The following is a 12,092-nucleotide window of genomic DNA, read 5'->3' as shown; positions in this document are numbered from 1 at the left end:
TTTCCATATCATCCCTCCAATGTCCCTCAATTCTAGCTTTCTCTCCCTACATTCCATCCCTCAAACCCTTTGCCCCTCCCCCTCCCCACTGATCCTTCCCCCACACACACCAATTCCTCTCCCTGAGCACTCTCCAGTCCATGCATAAAATCTATTCTATTCCCCCCTCCTGGGGAGATCCATGTGTCTCCCCAAGTCCCTTCTTCTGTACCTAACCTTTCTGTGTCTACAGTTTGTAGCTTGGTTATCATTTATTTAACAGTTAATATCCACAGAGAAATGGGACTTAGGACTTTTAAATAATGTTGGAAACATAAAAGACTATGGAAGGGTTTGACATTTAACAGAATGCATGGTGTAGAGATAAAGGGTGAAAGTCATGGCTTCAAAGGGAGACGTTTGAGGTGTCAAGTTGACAAGAGTTAGATTTGGGATGACTGCTAGTATTACCAACTTGAGAGGCTCTAGATGACCAACGGGATGAGTTTCTGAGAATGTCTATGAGAGATTATGTATAAATTAATTGAGGTATGAAGACTCACACTAAGTGTAGACAGCACAATCCCATGAGCAGAGGCCCTGGGCAGAAGAGAGACATCGTGAGGCAAATGCTGTGATACACCTCTCTCTGCTTCTAATTGTAGGTGCGCTGTGTCCATCAGCTCATGTTCCTATTGCTCTGCCTTCTCTTCCCTGACATGGTAGAATCTACCTCCACATTGTCAGCCAGAATAAACTCTTATTACTTGCACTATTCTGTCAGGCATTTGTCAGAGGAGGGGGTAGATGAAGGAAAGTTTAACCTGATCAGGGCAAGTTGTATGCACATGTGGGAATATCACCCTGAATTCCACTAATATATGTAATTAGTATATATTAATCAAAAATAAAGTTTACTTTTAAAAAAGAGTAGAGAATGCTGTGTAAATAATTTTATATAGGTTACATGCTATGATGTGTTTGGTGATAATGAGTTAAATATGTTATTAAAATTAATTTTGTGATTTTAACATTTTAGTGTGTTTTCTGGGTTTTACTTATGTGAATATGGGTCACATTATATTGCTACTGGATAGAGCTAACACAGATCTCATTCCTGTGGTTTGGTCTTTCTTCTGCAAACATAAAGTTCTAAGAACTTGAAATGTTCAATAGCCTCCTCCTGAACTGGCCATTCAGTCCTCTGGTAGCAACGTGAGAGAATATGGAGGGTGCGTGTTGAAGGTCAGTGGGTATTTCTGCACGTCTTGTCGTGTTTGAGTGACACAAAGTATGGGAACCACGTGGTCTTCCCCATTTATAGCCATTACTCCTGTCCCACATGTCTCACAACTGCTGCCACATAGGTGCAGCAGGTACAATCTGGAACAGAGCCGTGTTTGAAGATACGTGTAAGGGAAAATCAACATATTTAATATGTTGCCCAAATATAGTGTTCCTATTTACTGATTGGGGAAGAAGAAAACAGTAGGTTGGTAGGTCTGACAAAACCCAATCAAGTCATATCAGCACATCATACATGTAAAACCTTAGGAGCAGTTTAAACTCATTTGAGGTGGTGAAGTAAGGTCTGACACGTGTCCAAATTAACCTTCCTCATAATTGAGGCCCCACCTTACACGTTGTGATTCAATGTAGAGGAGGGGGGAAGCAGAAAGAAACTGAATTCACTGTGGTTGCATAGAGATAAGTAGCAGTAATTTTACCTTATACCTGTCAAATGATCTAAATGTCCAAAAAAAAAAAGGAAAAAAAAAAACCTTAGAGACTATTTGTGTGACTGTTACAGTGGCATTGAAGACCCATTAAGAAAAGCTATTTCCTTCTAGACAAAACAAATGTTTGAGTCTGGTTGTCTAAAAAAACAGCATACTCTGCTCATCTAAGATATAAATATGATTTCCCATGTTTTCATTATTTCCTGCATAGCCCAGATGTAATTTTATCTCCCATTGTTTCTGTATCAAACCCTATCAACTCAGCTTCAGATGGATTGGCTTTGGGTTTTACCAAGAAACATTCTAGGTTATGTGTCTCCATAGGAAAATGTTTGTGGGAATATACGTATGTTAGAAGAACAAAGTGAGGAGAGAGAGCACGAGAAAGAGAAAGATTGCTCACTGTGCAAGCATCTTAGTATGGACCCATTGCACCCACCAAAGACCTGCGCACAGCTGTGCACACCCATAACCCTAGTACTGAGAGAAATGTAGGTGGATCACATGGTTTATGACCCTCAGCATGGCATGCCTTGGTTCTGTGTGTGATTGAGAAGTAAGAATTCTGTCAATTTTGGATAGAATCCTCCAAAAATGCCAATTAGGTGTGTATTTTGAGCACTGTTCACGTCATTGACTTTGTCTGTTTTGTGTCTACTTGTTCTTAATTGTATATTTGCCTTTCTTTCGATTTTTTTTCAGTTCTCTCTGGTGTCCCCCTGTAGCCTCTGTATACATGCATGACTACATGCAATAAAAATTACCATATTGGATTCAAACTGATGATGTGATTATATGCTATTTAGAAGAGATCAAGTTTTAAACTCATAGTCATAGATAAAGAGTAAAAGAGAGTGGGGGAAGAAAGCCGAAGTGACTGTGTCATTATCAGAAGAAATGGATTTCAAGAGGAAAATTGCTGCAGTGGATGAAAGGGGCATTACAGCAGTCATAACATGAATTAGAAAATATTTTGAATGAAAGGAAAATTAAAACACCACATGTGGAAATATAACTGAAGCATTGCTTAGAGGAAAATTTACAGCAATAAATTTTTCGTTAACAGAGAAAGGCAAATCATCTGATTCTCTAATTTGAGAAGATAAATAAAATTAGGAGATAATGACACCCGAAGCAACTGGAAGGAAGGAAAGAATAAGTATGGGAACATAACTTAAATCAGTAAAATTCATACACACACACACACACACACACACAACACCACCACCACCACCATCACCACCATCACCACAACTACCACCAACAACAGCAAAATAACATGGATCAACAAACATTGGTCATTGATATCACTCAATAACAAAGGTCTCAATTCCCCAATTAAAAAATAACAACACAGATTAACAAAATGGATTAAAAAAACAGGATCCATCCTTCTGCCACATCCAAAAACTATACCTCAACATCAAGGATAGACATCACCTCAGGGTAAAAGATTGGAAAAAGATATTCCAAGCAAATGGACCTAAGAAGCAAACTTATATAGCAATTTTAAAATATAACAAAAATAGACTTCAAAACACAACTAATCAAAGGAGATGAGGAAGAATACTACATACTCATAAAAGGAAAAATCGACCAAGATGACATTTCAATTCTTAATATCTATACCCAAAAACACAAGGACACCCAGGTGTATGAAAGAAATACTACTACAGCTTAAATCACATGTTGATCATCACACACTGATGGTGGGAGACTTCAGTAACCTACTCTCACCAATGGACAAAAACTAAACAGAGAAATGCTGGAGCTAACTGATGTTATAAATCAAGTGAATCTAACAGATATTTACAGAACATTTCACCCAAACAAAAAAGGATATATCTTCTCAATATAAGGGTATTTGCCTTGTCTAATTGTATTTTGTTTGGCTATGTTTGGACATTGTCTCTGGGAGGCCTGCTCTTTTCTGAAGGAAGATGGAGGTAAAGTGGATCTTAGAGGGAAGGGAGGTGTGTACATGTGTGGTGGCGGGGCAGAATCTGGGAAGTGTGGAGGGAGGGAAAACTGGTCAGGATGTATTGTATGAGAGAATAATCTATTTCCAATTTTAAAAATCAGTAAAATTGAAAATAAGCACAAAAAGAGGAAGAAGAAAGATTGAAGAATTAAACACATGGACCACTTTTGAATCAATAAAACTGGAACTTCTGAAGATAGCCTGGCCACAAGAGAACATAGGCAAATGCCACTCATATCAAGAATAAAGAAAGAACAGACCTGTGTATTGAAAGAGTTTAAAGGATTAAAAGAATTCATACAATAAGTAATTCTTTGTTATGTTTTCTTTTCCTCAGTACCTCTAGGGTAGGCTTCACCCAAGAGTGTGGTATTTGGCAACAGTTAAGTCACTATGATAGAATTATGTTACAGTGAAACTATGTCATAATGTGTACACTTATAAGCTGCATAGCTTTGTTTTCAATTGGGAGGTTCTGGGGTTGTATCAACCTGATGATTATGTCCTTAGGACAGCTAGGGGTATACCCAAGACTGGAATTTCTTGGTTTGCTGTACACCTGTCATAGACATGCCAAGTGGCTTTCAAAAGTGACTGTGGATTACCCTTCAACCATAGTTCATTCATAAGCACTGTGTTTGTCTGCTCCGTGTTACATGTAGTACAGCACATGCTCTTTGAGTAATAATGGTTCCTTTGAATATCCTCTAGCAGTTATTAAGGTGAAAAGAAGCCATTTCTTTACTTTAAAGGAGAGAATCCATAACATGGACACACAAGCATGCACACACACACACATACACACACATACACACACACACACAAACTACATACAAACACACACTTTTGTTCTATTTTCATAATATACATCTTAAAATGTGTTGGTTCTAAACAAAATTAGGCCTGCCAACATTCAGTTATGGAGGAAGGAAGGCTCAGGGCCCTACCATCTCTGAGGAATTTATGAGCAGTTAGTGGTTGATGGGGTGAAGGGGAGACATTTTCTTCAGTGGTGTAGCTACACATAAGGTACCCATGCTCCTGGGAACAAAAATCTCACCATGCTCTTGTAACCAACCCTAATGAAACTCAATGTACCCCTCCTCCCTCTCATCTCTGTCTTCCCCTGCTGTGTCTCTGTCTGCCTCTGTCTCTGTCTATCTCTGTTCCCCCCTAACACACACATACACACACACACACACACACACACACACACACACACACACACACACGAGAGAGAGAGAGAGAGAGAGAGAGGGGGGGGTAGAAGGGCACGATTGGGAAGATAAAATTATCAAAATGAACAATGAAGTCCACTATTGTATATAATTAATATATGCTCACAAAAGTCTTAAAATACTGTCTTAACCATTTTAAGACTCAATTCGCAGGCATTAATCAATGCTGTATAACCACTTCTAATAACTTCTAATAACTTTTTCTTCAAAGTCCCTGTGTGCATCAAACAATTACTTCCTACCAGCCCCACCCTGGTAACTACCAGTCTACATTCATTGTGTGTATATGGTAATGGCTCAGACAAAACTTTAAAATTAAAATGGCAGTTCATGAAGAATAACCATGGTGAATCATGCTTTTCCCTTTATCCTCACTGCATCTCTAACTGTATTTTTAAGCTGTCCTTCTCAAAAGCAATAAAATATCTCTTGGCTAGATCTCCATTCATTTTGTTTGCCATAATGCAGCTGATGAATGACCTTTCTAAATGTGCTTTGACAAGTTAGGCAGCAGAATGTTTCCAAATTTGAGAAATGTGATTTTCATGTATCTACCCTACATCTATTGGACTGGGCTAGGGAATGCCATCCATAACCCAGCATTCCATAAACATAGCATCCTGTGAAAGGATGTTGCTGTGCATTTGCATATCGCTTGAAAGCTCCTCCAAAAATCTGAAGATAATGTGTAGTGAAGTGTTAGAAACTTGTTATGGTGACACAGGGATGAATTGCTCACAAATTATGGCCTGTTACCTGTAACAGGTTCCTTTGAGATACCTTCTTATGAGCAAAACAAATTTGTCAACTCCTAAGTGACACTCAACCTGAAGTACGTCCCTTCATGCCCGTAGAATGCAGCATTGCATGAGGAAGTATACAGAGCTACTAACTAATCTTTCAAAGGGTGCTGCCATTTCACATTGCTGGCACCATGTATTTATCCCAAATCAGTAGTAACACGGTAGAAAGGGCCTTGGGCGATCTTTAATCTGTCATCATTATTTCAGGGAAACTGTCCAAAATGGCAGTAGGGACACCTCTCTAGCACAGAATAGCACACAGCAACTGCCCTGAAAGAGCTCAGATGGTTCCACAGACCATCAATTATCTTCCCCAAAGGGCAGGTTGCCATCACCTCCAGAAGAGAGTTGGTGCAGCAGAGGAAGAACTTCCTTGACAAAAATTCTATCCTCTTAGGCTCATTATCAGAGCTGAGGGATTTTTTTTCATTAAGTGTTCTAGAAGCTGTAAGCTCTCCCACATCTATAGTATTCAGCTTAGCCATTGGCGTGCAAAAGCAGCCATAGACAATGTGAAAACTAAGGCTGTAAGCGTCTGGTGACAAGAAAACTGAATCCACATCACAGCTAAACTTTACTTATGAAAGCCGAAGAATGGGTGAAATTTAGCTAATCACCTATGACTTATCAGTGCATTAAACATTATTCTTTGGAGGCTGGAGAGGTGGTTCGGAGGTTAAGACCCCTTCCTGCTCTTGAGGAGGCCCTGAGTTCAGTTCCCAATACTCAGGTCAGGAAGTTCACAATACCTATAACTCAGACTCCAGAGAATCTGATAACTCTGGCTTCCGTGAGCAACAGACTCATACGAACATATCCCCACAAAGATATACATACTTATGGATAGTTTAGAATAAAATAAATCTTTAATAATTAAAAACTGCCCTTTACATTGAAATGTGGCTGTGTCTATGAGGGGTCACACATGAACCCCAGTATGTCCCAGTTGACTCTACCCATGGCCCATCTTCCAGGTTCTTCTGTAGGCCCTTCACTTGCTAGTAGATGGATAACATTCCACTTTCAGTACCTGATTCTCCGTCTTCTCTGCATTAGGACCTTCTGAACAGCTGAAAACATAAATACAAGGACATTAATCCCTGCGGGACAACTTCAACAACTGAAGAGAAGAGGCAGAGGATAATGAGTCTCCTTCTCCCCACCATGATTTTTTTTATTTTTTAAAAAATTTATTCATCTTATACACCAACCACAGATCCCCCTCCCATCCCTCCTCCTGCTCCCTCATCCCTTCCTTCAAGAGGGTAAGGCTTCCCATGGGGAGTCAGCAAAGCCTGGTACACTCAGCTGAGGCAGGACCAAGCCCCTCTCCCTGCATCAAGACTGAGCAGAGTATCCCACCATAGGTAATGGGCTCCAGAAAGCCAGCTCATGCACCAGGGATAGATCCTGATCCCACTGCCAGGGGTCCCTCAAACAGACCAAGCTACACAACTATCTCCCACATGCAGAGGGCCTAGTCTGGTCCCATGCAGGTTCCACAGCTGTTGGTCTCAAGTTCATGAGTTCCTAGGAGCTTGATTCAGTTGTATCTCTAAGTTTCTCCATCATGATCTTGACCCCCTCCCACTTTGCTCATATAATCCCTCTTCTCTCTCTTCGACTGGACTCCTAGAGCTCAGCCTGGTACTTGGCTCCCACAAGGATTCTTTTGCTTTTAGTTTTGTATTAGCGTAATACAATAATGATGAGTTCCATTATGACATCTTTATAAATTTAAATTTTGTATTTGGACCATATTTAACCCCCTAGACTCTTACCTTTCCCTCTCCTGCTCCTTATGCAACCCTTCTCTTTCCAACCAACCCCCTTCCAGTCTCATGCTTTCTCATTTTTTCATTTGTTTTTTTTTTCTTTGTTACCCACCGTGTTTAATTTATGTGACTTATAGGAGCATGGATGAGGGGTTACCTACATGATCATTGGCTCTGACCAGTGGGTATACCAGTGAAGAAAATGTCTTTTCTCTTTCTTCACAACCACCAACGGCCTTTACATTCTCAGAAAGGGACAGAGCTTCATGATCTCCATGTTCAGTGGGAAAATGTTGACTGGCCCAGTCTTGTTTAGGATCTGTGCAGGTAACCATAGCTACTTAGAATTCAAGAGTACAACAGTCAAATCATGCTTAAGAGACAGGTGTTCCACCACACTGTGCTCTCCTCCAGTTCTGGTCTTCTCTTTACCCCTTTTTCCATTGTGTTCCTTGAATTTTAGAGGGGGTTATTATAGATGACTCACTTAAGACAGCTTTGTCAGTCATTGTCTTAGTTATTTTTAAATGGCTGTGATAAAATACCATGATCAAGCCAACTTATAGAAAAAAGCCCGTGTATTGAAGGCTTACAGTTCAGAGGGTGAGACCATGACCATCAGGGCAGAGAACACGGCGGCAGACAGGCAGGCATGATGCAGGAGCTGAGCGCTTACACATTGAGATAATAACCATAAGGCAGAAAGAGGACTGAGAACGGCCTGGGCTTTTGAAACCTCAAAACCCACCCCTCCTCCAACAAGACCACCCTTCCTAATCCTTCTCAAACTGCCCCACCAGTTAGAGACTAAGCGTTCAAATATATGCGTTTATGGGGGCGGGGGGTCTTATTCCCATTCAAACCACCCCAGCATTCTCGGCACTCTGATGAGTTACGAGTCTCTGCAGTAGCCACTGCCAAGGCCAAACGGAGCTTCTCTAAGCAGGCGTGATCAATGGGAACAAACAAAAGCAGCAAGAAGGCAATTAGACAGAAATATCATATCCAGGATCAAACTAACAGCAGTAGCTTTCCCACGAGACGGCAGAACCTCCCCAGCTATGGCAGAGATGAGTCTGAGATGTGGAGGGTGGAACTTGGCTACAGTTGTCCAGGGTGGGGCCTGCGTGTTTCACACAGTTCATTTGCAGGTTTCCTTTTCCTGTTTCGCTTTCCATATGCTTCCAGGAATTGCTTTACAAATCGACTTCTTGCATTTGTACTCTGGTATTAAACATTGCTTTTGAGGAAGCCCCAATCACAATAACTGGATTCATAGTTTCTGCTGCAACTCTGGGACAGAAGGGTCCAGAATATTTGAGCACACAGGTAGCCCTGTATGGAAGAAGGGAAAGAAATTCTGAAAGTGGGTAGAAAGCACCAGACTGAATGTAGCACATGGTGTGAGGTAGTGACATGTCATTTGTTCAAAAACAGAAATAAAAACCCAGATCTGATTCACAGATCTCCATGGACCATTCAAGTACACGATACTGGAAAAGTTCCTGTCACTTTTTCCCATATGAAATACAGAACAGTTGCCTCCTGCATAAATGGTTTTTTTTTCAATTCTAATAATTTATTGAAGTTCTTTCCCTATATAAGAAATGTGTGCTGCCTCTTACTTTTAAACATTTTTTTTATTCCTTAAGAATTTCATACACATATACACATATTTTAATAATATCTCTGGTGGCTAATCTTGGTTGTTTGAGTTGACCATCTCTGTAACCAACTAAAACTCATGCAGCTCAGGAAACCTGCATGGAAATTGTTTTTGAGTAGATCATTTGAAGCAGGAGACCTACCATGAATCTGGGCCACACCTTCTGGCGGAAGCCCAGGTAAAGAACAAGGAAGAAGGAATCTTTTGCTTTTTGCCTGTTTCCCCTCATTCTTGCTGGCAAGTTCATCTATCCTGCTGCTGAGGCATTCTTTTACTGGTGTTAGAACCTACTTCTTTGGGATTCTATCACTGACTGAAGACCAAATGAGACATTCAGCCTTGTGGACCGAACAACTACAGGATTCTTGGCATTGTTGGACTAGCCATACTATAGACTGTATGTTTATATGTGATTTATGATTTATGAGAGAGAGAGAGAGAGAGAGAGAGAGAGAGAGAGAGAGAGAGAGAGAGAGAGTTTCATTCTTTCATTCTATCAGTTCTGTTCCCCTAGAGGACCTTGACTAATACAATGTCCTTCCCCAGTACTCCCTCCAGGTTCCCCAGACATCTCTCACTAACATGTCTTCCTACCAGCATCCTCTCTTACTTCTTTTACTTTTTAATAACTCACTGACCCCAATGACTGTTACCTCTATGCATACTGGTGTGGAACCATCTCCTGGAGCACGGACAACCAACCAGTGACCACATTCCCAAAGGAAAGTGGCTTCCTCCTTTAGCAGCCATAAACTGCCAATAAATAGGTCTTTACCTAGGGGGATGGTTCATGAGCCTCACCCTCCTCCATTTATACTAGAATTTTAGCTGGCTTCATCTCTTGTAGGTCTAGCACAGGAAACCACAGCTGCTGTTGAGATGATGTGTTCAAGGCATTTCACCACACTCTTCCCTGTTGTCAAGCTCAAAGATTCTAGCCCCTCTTCATGATGTCCCCCAAGACTTGGAAGAGGGAGGTTGATATAGATGTCTTATTCATGGCCCACGGGCATGTAGTCTCAGTACTTTGGTCAGTCATGAATCCCTGCTTTTTGCCCATTGCAAAAAGAAGCTTTTCTGGCCTGGGTTCAGAGTGGTCATATTTGGCAAGCAGTTTAACAGTGTGGCCATCAAAATGTTTTCCAATAAAGATTTTATAAACAGTTTTAGATACATAGGTAAAAAGTAAAGATAATTTCCATATACCCTATACTTAATTTTCCTTATTGCTAGTATTTTACATTAATAGAATAACAAACCAACATTGGTACCTTATAATTAACTGACCTCCACTCTTCATTCAGATTGCCTTGGCTCCAGAATCCCATCTAAGGTGTCATGTTACACTTATTTCACACATCTCCCTAGCCTGCTCTTGGCTGTGGCAGCACCACTGATTTGTCATGACCTTCTCTGCTTTGAGGAGTACTGGTCAGGTGTGTGGTTGAATATTACTCAACTGAAACTTGTTAGCCATTTTCCTCATGTTTAGACTGGGGTTATAGTATTTTAGAAGGGAGGTCACAGAGATCATTTTTTTTATCCCCTCACTCTATCCATAGATAGAAACAATAGCATTGTCAATGTTTGTGCTGTTCTTAATCACCTGGTTGGTGAAGGTAACATGTGTCAGCTTTCCATCCAGTAAGGATGAACTTATCCCCCATCCTCCATACTGTCCTCATCATAAGGAAGTACTTACATACAGTCCATGCTTCAGGACTGGAGTCTTATGGTCTACTTCCTTGAGGATGCAGAACATACAGGAACTGTTTGGAAATTTTACTCTGTGACATCTGCTTCTTCTATATACTTATTAATTCAATCATGTATTTGTATCAATCAAGACTCATGGAAAATTACAAGTTGGGCAATAGTCTTGGTTCTTCTGTCCGTTTGACCCAGCCCCATCAAAGTAAGGTCGTTTTTTTTTTTTGTTTGTTTGTTTGTTTGTTTGTTTTATTTCTGGCAGTAAAAAACAAGGATTTGAATCACTTGTTTCTATGACAGTGTTACGCTCACCAAGATATTGGTGCTAAGTTTGTTCACTATAATGTTTTAAGTCCGTAAGTTAAAAATAAATGAATCTCAACATGATTCTCACAGGAGCTGTCCAAGAAAATGTAAGTTAAATATGAATTCTGCCTCCTTCTAGCCTTGAATAAAATATTCACTGTATTTTTTTTTATTCTTGTGGGTTTTTGTTTTGTTTCACAATGTTAGGGATTGAAGCCAGGACCTTGTACATGGTAGGTAAGTGTGTTACCAGTAAGCCACATTTTCAGCCCTTGGTTTCCTGAGATAAGATCATTATATAAGCCAAACTGGTCTTGAACTTGCCACCTTCTTGCCTGTATCTTCTAAAATGTTGGGATTACCAGCAAGTTCTACCACAGCTGTTCTCTTTGTTCCCTCAGTAGGAGGTGGAGATGATAAGGCCTCCTTTATCTTTATGAAGATAAATTCTATAAAGCATTTAAGTATTGGGCATAGCAACCACATTTACAGTTTAGAAGTCATCTACAAAGACCTAATACATGGTTAAAAGACATGTGATGCATGCAGTTTTTTACATGGTCCTCGTTCTCCATTGTTGTGGAGAGGTTCTGGGCCCCCAGTCTGTGTACAGAACAGAGAGCACCTTCAGTATGCCAAGAACACAGAGCTTCTGACGTGAAGCACAACTAACCAAAGCTCTGCTGAACACTGTCACTTCTAGATGTTAAAACATCGTGGGCTTTCCATTTTAAAAACCCTGCCCCAGTGTTGTATGCTCACATTCACGAGAGTATCCTGTCTCACTTTCACTGAGGTTGGATTAATAATACATTAGGATGGCGTCTGTTTGCTATTGTCCTCGTTCCTCACAGCAGATTTCTTGCTATATATCCAGATTCCCCAGAGGCTGAGG

General features: G+C 40.5%; 1 long non-coding RNA gene across 1 annotated transcript; it reads right to left on the bottom strand.

Moving 5' to 3' along the window:
- Window positions 1-6,587: 6,587 nt before the first annotated feature.
- LOC143268355 (uncharacterized) lies at window positions 6,588-7,813 on the bottom strand. The gene is made up of 2 exons (XR_013044209.1): window positions 7,628-7,813; window positions 6,588-6,810 (listed from the first exon to the last, which is right to left on the bottom strand). It is a non-coding gene; the product is annotated as an uncharacterized LOC143268355 (long non-coding RNA).
- Between the last annotated feature and the right edge of the window lie 4,279 nt (window positions 7,814-12,092).

Source organism: Peromyscus maniculatus, chromosome 13 (assembly GCF_049852395.1).
Source record: "Peromyscus maniculatus bairdii isolate BWxNUB_F1_BW_parent chromosome 13, HU_Pman_BW_mat_3.1, whole genome shotgun sequence".
NCBI classification, from domain to species: Eukaryota; Metazoa; Chordata; class Mammalia; order Rodentia; family Cricetidae; genus Peromyscus; species Peromyscus maniculatus.
This window is presented reverse-complemented; position numbering and strand designations above follow the sequence as displayed.